Below are 7,462 nucleotides of genomic sequence, written 5' to 3'. Positions count from 1 at the left end.
TTCTGACGTTAGCCCGCTGGGACGAAAGATTTTTTCCTCAAAAACCAATTTACTTCTCACATCAAGGCTACACTCGCCAATTCGCCGGTAGCGCGAGCAACGAGCTACGGAGGATAAAATGAGGTACCGTTGTTTTCCTTTCCTTTAAGAGCCCAGAGGACATTTGTGGCAGCTCCTTGAAACTTGCTAGGGGGCACAAGTGTTCGGAAACCAAATGATGACATTTTTTGAAATTTTGTGCTCCTTTGGATCGGCATCGGTGAAAGAAAAAAAAAGAGTGTGCACTATTATTGTGTGCAACCTTGAGTTCACTCATCCCTAGCACCTCGGCGAGAAATACGGATGAGTGAAATAATAATGAGACGTTGTGGTGACTCCCTTCAGTAAACTACTGCATTAAGATGAGAGTGGGATTTTTTATAGGTGGTGTGTTTTTCATATATATATGTTTGTGCAGTCATGAGGTGAGCAAGCATTTTCTCACCCGAAAGTCTGCGCTTTTTGGTTCGGCTCGCCTGATGTATTCACCATTCGTTTTCACCACATGTCTCGTTCCATGGTTTGAAACTGTGGATAAGATTTTGATGCTTAATGGAATTTTACGCACGTGCTGGGAATATCATAGGAAAATCTGGCCCCAGGGGACGAGTAGTCCTTGTTTGTGTGCCGGGGGGCACAAAGGTCGCACTAGCGACCATACTAGCGAGCACGGTCCGGTGTTGTTCACTCAGTTGTTTTGTTTCTGCTGCAATAAAGGAATCAATGCCAATTCTGGCGAATGAATAGCGTGCGAGCATGGCGAATTTAAAGAACTCCCTTCAAAGGAGTTGTATTCACAAAGTTGTCTCTTGTTCAACGGGATTACCACAAAGAACAGCCGCGCACCACATGCGCTTTGTCCTCAACGTTACGCCATGTCAAGTATTAGCGCCATATTGAATTTTGACATATTGGATTACGTGCACTTTAAGGAGGGACAAATAGGTCTTTTTAATTTATACTTTCAAATAACTTGTAAAAAAGACGGACTGGAGGCCGTGTGCTCAGCAGTGCAGCACCAGTAATCACAGAGCCAGCGCAGGGTTATTCCAAATAAATTTTTTTGTAACGTAACAGCCCCACAAAGTTGCCGTTAAAAAAACTGAAGAAATACTCGCACAGCGGTTTTCTTTTATGACGAATAGTTATCAATGGGATTTCGTTGAGAGGCCATGCGAGATCATTAGCGGTGCACGGGCTACGGTACAGAGAAATTAAATTCCGCTCTTTTGATTTACGCAACGAAAACAGCAAAGCAAACATGTAAACTATGTTATGTCTTTTTTCAGATGATCATTTAGTGTTGTTCGTATCCTCTCTAAGTCTTCAATATTCCACAATGAACGAAGAATCACGGCCTATTTTTATAGTTCGATCCTACCGCGAAAACAGCACGTACACGTACTTGTGGTAGTGGTGAAGCGCTTTTCAGATGTGACTGAACCTTCCAAACATCATTTCTTCGCTAGAAAGTTGTCCATTCCGCTACCTCGGCCTCATCCTAAGAGCTTTCTATCATGCAGGAACGCAAGCTTGAGCGAGGTGGTAATAGCCTGGATTGGAGGGAAGCGCAAACAAACACAGCGAGAAGAGAAGAAAAGAAAAACATAGACGAGACGAAGCGCTACAATCAACTGAAATTTTATTTTAAAGAACACCGCTTATATACACTAACATGGTGTCACTGCAACGCAACGAAGATATCAGGTAGCTTTTCTATATTGATCAAAATGTGCTACAATACTTCATCTGGTTTGAAGTTTTAAGGCAAATAATTTTAACCTGCAAGCACATAATAAGGTGTTTTGCGATATTAATGAGGAAAATCTAACTTGTGCCTGCCCCTTTATAAGTGTATCAACATGTCTTTTCTTGGAGTCACATGACTGGCGTGCGCCCGCAATAACCATTAGAACCAGCATCAGTGAATGTGATTCCCTGGGTCGCCGGCAGCATAATTATTTTCAATCAGCGTGGGTGTGGAGACCCGCGGAGGAACAAGAGGTGTCTGCACAGAGGCTCAGTACCGCGGGCTGCTCTCGTAAAACCAGGCAGTTGGGAGCCGAGGTGGAGGAAGGCTCCTGGAACAAAAAACCGAGAGCACTAGACATCAGCGAGGCGATTCGAGTGTGACAGTGAGGAGGGTGGAGCGTATGTGGAACAAGGCGCGATGAATTGATCCCAAAGTGCGCCGGCAACGACGAACGCTAACAGCGAACTCCGACTAGCATAAGGCGTCCTACAACGCAATAAGTTGCGACCGCATCACGACATTGTTCACTTCCCTGTGTTTCCTTCCGCATTTCGGGTACCGCGCGCCGTCCACCGTTCCTCTTCTGTCGGTAAAGTAAATTACGCGTTCCACCAGCTGCGGCTTTTTTCATGCCTACACTCTTACGACTAAAATACAGCAGCTAGTCTTCGCTGTCAAAAGTTCATCGTCAAGTGGAGTACCTGTGCCAGATTGCGTGCCGTATGCACAAATGCGGAGTAAATGTTCGTTCCCGCGCATCTTACAAAAAGTAACGATAAGACGAAACGCATGCGTTTAGTCTCTATGCTGCGCCGTTAATCCCCTGTAATGGAGTCATCGTTCCAATTTCGCGCGTATGAATGTGTACAGTTTCAGATTTCCAAAACACAAGTCCTTGCAGTCAGTTGGTCCTTTACATGGGGCCACGGGAGTAACTATCGATGTTAAATGCAGGAAAAGCGCCTAGCGTCAATTTAGGCGGCGGGTAATGGCAAGGACCGGCGAAGCGCGATCGACAGACCCTTCGTGGTGAGTTTATGTTTATACGCTGTGTTGCATACGATTCGTGCGGGGTAATAACGGCCAATGAAAGATGTCAAGCCCGTCAACAATAACGGAAAAATTAGTGAGAATAGTAAGCTTTGATCCCAAAGCGTAATGAATATGTATATGTTTGACAGCAAAAAAAAACGAGTTAGTTCCTGATGACAACCACTGCAAAATAAAAATGATCGCTACAGGTCAGCATTTTGAAGTGGTCTTTTACACTCGGCGGTACATAATGACCTTGTTCACCAAAGCTATGGCGATGCTGCAACTGCTGTAAAACCAAGTTGTATTTCACAGTCCCGGTCATGTAGCGACGCTGACTTGAAGAATTCAGGCTAAGCCACACCGAATTTGATATGGCCGATGCAGGAAAATATGGTCTGTTTCCCTATTCGGACGGAAACTCACACAGACAACCGCTTTCACACACGATACCAAGAGCACTTGACACATGTATCAAACACTAACAATACACTTAGTTTGCGCTAATTCGTGCGGGAACACATAAGTCGTCTGATCACCCCGCCATTTTTCTCCACTTGGCGACGATTTCATTGCTCTTTACGTGAAAAAACTATGATTGTGAGGCTGTAATTTTAATTGAACTCAGCGATAGTCCTTAAAGTCAGCAAAGCGGAAATCGGGGTCGCGGTTGCCTGCACGGATAGAAATTGCAGCAACAGTTGCAACGAACCCATCATTTGGATCAACACACACGCTGTACAATTGAAAATTATCTACTGAAACATCCGCCCGGCGACGTGGTGTAGAAGTAGTGCGTCGGGTTCCTTGTGTGCAACTGCGGGCGTCGGTGGGTCGACTCCTGCTGGTGCTCATCTTTCTTTTTTTTCTGCGACTCAGCAGTTCGTCGTTGGGGAGTGTTGGAACGGACCAACCGGGTGGCAGACTAACCGTTTGTACCCTCACATTTACCCCTAAAGGGTGTAATGGTTGTGAGAAACGTGGTTAGTTCCCCAAAGGACTAACTTTAAGTCATTTTTGCCTGATAGTGCATCGTTGGCCACCCGGCCAGCAGTCGCCCCACACACCGTTAGGAGATTCCAGGGTGTTTTATTCATTAATGAAAATACTCAACATGTGTCTCGCAATCTACCCGTAATCTCGCAATGTGTACCCGTTTGAATACTTGGCTTGCGCTTGCTCAGAGCTGCACTGGTACTGCCCTCAGTCCACGTTGCAAACATAATTCAGTGGAACAACAGAACACTGAGAAAAACGGACCACCCGTTACCGGGCTTGGTCAACAGCCACGCTGGGTATTTCAAAGTAGCAGTGGGGTTATCCAGTTTATGCTCGGGAATGAGTATTGGAGAGCGATTTCAGATGGAGCTGCGTGCGAAGATAGCACACGCCGTACTTTATCAACGTAAGCGGGCCCAACACAGCACGCTGAATATGCAAGGCGTGCTGCGCGCGATACCGGTGGGTTTGCTCAAGGTGTATCGAATACTGCACTATGCCTGCTTCTTTCGTAACTCAAGCCGTTGGAAACTTGGGAGAAGGCGAAACTCGGGCCTTCTGCAATAGCGGCCCAGGAGGCTACCTCAGCCGCTGTTCCGAACATTGGTAACGACGTCATGTTTTAAGTGTCGTTTGATAGCATCTTGGTCTAATATACTAGTTTTTTGTCTTCACGTTGTTTAGATAGATGCGTGGATTTGTTAATTCACAGTCTCATACCAATGCGCAAAGCAACAATTCGCAGGTAAACTTCAAAATGCTGACCAACGTACCTGCCATTGTGTCGCGCTTTAATCGGCGCCACCAAAAACCCATATTCTATTAGGTAAAAGAAACAAACCTTAAAATATTCCAAAGGAAATGTAAGTTCATTTTTCCATTAAGTGCGTCTGTAAAAAGGTCAGCTTTCACAGGAGCCCTTACATTCGCCTTTTGTGTTTTATTCAAACCCATTCGTACGGTTTGCAGTCCACACCAATAATTAGGCCGCGATTACGGGAATATTCATTACAACCGAGCCCGCATTCGAAGATATGGGGGCCGGTAATTCTCGGTTTACATTTAACAAAAAGATCTCTACCAGTCGTGCAGATATCGGAGCATCACGCGCACATAGGGTTTGTAAACCTCCTTGTATAAGTGTACTTGAATGAAAATTGGCCGTGGATCTGCTTGCCTTACTGAAAACGTCGTTGAAGCACAATAGCCTTCATACCGCCGTTCAACGTGACTCCATCACCGCTTCCCGCGCACACCCTTTATGCTCGACGTGTCCCAAGTCGCTCCTCTCAAGCGGTCTCCTATGGAGCTTTGATAAATGCAATTCAGTTTACCCGATTTTGTACACGTCGCGCGCCATCTGATCAGGTGCCAAGCATTTCCTTCTTAATTTTTGGTGCCTCTTTGGGCCTAGAAGAGCACCAGTCGGACCTCTGTACTTTTTGTGCTTGCTTTTATATCGCTGCGCTGATGCTGTTCTGGGACATTTTTAACCCGTTGTTTTTTTTAAACTTGCTATTCGAAGACAAATTGGTGCAGCTTACACTGGTGGTTCATGACTAGAGAAACAGCAGAGCTGGCAGCATCTCTCCCTTCAAGGAGACCCGCCTGTTGCACCCCAGAATTATTTCCGAACATGCCGCTGAAAATTATCCATGACTGGCAGGCCCTGATCGTTTCATCCGCACGCTTTCGCTTCTCTCCCTAAGTGTACAGCGTTTGGCCAGCCCAACGTCCGCGATAAGAACTCACAGTATATTCTGCAACCACGAAATGCTTTCATACACCTTAATTGTATAGACGCCACTTTCATAATTCGAGGGAACTGGGTTGTATTCCGACCTAGGAAGGCATTTGTGTGTGTGTCTGTGCGTGCGTGTGTGTGCGTGTGGTGTGTGTATGTGTCTGTGCGTGTGCGTGTGCGTGCGTGCGTGTGCGTGTGGTGTGTGTATGTGTCTGTGCGTGTGCGTGTGCGTGCGTGCGTGCGTGCGTGCGTGTGTGCGTGTGTGTGTGTGTGTGTGTGCGTGCGCGCGTGCGGGCGTGCGGGCGTGCGTGCGTGTGTGTGGGTGCGTGCACGTGCGGGCGTGCGTGCAGGCGTGCGTGCGTGTGTGCGTGTGTATGTGTTTGCTTGTGTGTGTGTGTTCACAGTGCAAATGCCCCGCGGTCGAATCCCAGGACCTCCCAAACCACATTTTTGTTCTGGAGTAGCACACTCTGAACACCTGGCCGTGGGATCTTTGCTTCTTCGCCACTCTAACTCACACTTCGAAGTCTTTTAGTGAGATGAACGAATTTCGCTCTTATACTATAACGGGTATTTTAACATAAAATAACGCGCTAAAATAACGCGCTTAAGTACCCTGTGGGAACCTGAGAAAGGCTTTCAGAAATAAACAAATAAAAAAAAATAACGTGTACCAATGGTTTTTCAAAGGCTAATTAAGCTGGAGACATGTATGACTAACAATAGGAGTTTTTTATTGCGTATGATGCTTCTGCATGTGTATACTCATCCCTCGGAAATTGCTGCAATTTTATGAGGGTAGGCCGAATCGAGGAACAGAGAGAGAGAAAACGACAGAACGTCAGACCAAAATTTTTGCGTTTATTTTGCCCAGTAAAAATTATCGCTTGAAAAATACTTGTATGATGCGCTCCACACGCTCCGTTTTTGTATATTAAATCCCGCATACGTGTTAACAGAGCATTGCTTTTTCATGTTCAAAATGGTTTGTAATTAGACAGGAATGAAGCAAACTCCTAGTCCTAGTGAGAGTTGAGGGCCGGGTCAGAACGCAATAACTGATTTAGACAGATCCTGTTTCACGAGTGGACGCAATAGACATAGGCAATGACTTTGTAAGCCTGCCCTACTTTAAAGCTTCATGACACATATATGCTCCAGAATGTGACGTTCCATGTGTGATGCAAAAGATTTGAAGTACATGGAAAAAACGAAACGATGCAGGTAATGGATTATCTTAATCTTTAGGCAAATCGCTTTAATGTAACGCGATGGCGTAAAATGTAAGTGAACCTTCATTATTGGGAAAGAGTTGTTACGACGGTGCGTGCAGGCTTAACCAGGAGTATAAGAACTTAGGTCAAGAATAAAGAATTTGCCGAGAGTAATTTAACATCTAACACAAAAGCACCCATTAGGTACAAACCAAATGAAATACCTTCATCACACAATTTTGCTGTCGAAATGAATCTTCTTGGCCGGGATTCACTTCGGAGTATACATTTTATTATTCATGCCAAAGGTAAACCGCGAAAAGTTCTGTAAAAGGTCGTTTAAGAAAAACCTTTTTCAGTTGGAACAGGCAGTTCGGCCAGTTTGAATTCGAAAGACGAGACAAAGGTTCTTATTCAGTTGAGAATATTCGTATCACCATTGCAGTATATTCCATCGTAAGGTACGTACCCCTTTGTACTGAAATGCTCCACCTCGCATTGGAACCACACAGCTTTCTCTCACAGGAGTGCGCACTCGCTACTATTTAGAGAAGATCAACATTCGTGAACGACAATCCTCATTCCATATTTACGAGTGCATACGTCCCGCCTCACCAATACAGCGACGTCCTTCATTATTCACGGCGAAGGAATGGCTCGGCGGCACCACAGGAGAGCTTT

This window comes from Haemaphysalis longicornis, unplaced genomic scaffold (genome assembly GCF_048455015.1).
Source record: "Haemaphysalis longicornis isolate Haplotype H1 unplaced genomic scaffold, Haemaphysalis longicornis Haplotype H1 scaffold_36, whole genome shotgun sequence".
Taxonomy (NCBI): domain Eukaryota; kingdom Metazoa; phylum Arthropoda; class Arachnida; order Ixodida; family Ixodidae; genus Haemaphysalis; species Haemaphysalis longicornis.
This window is presented reverse-complemented; position numbering follows the sequence as displayed.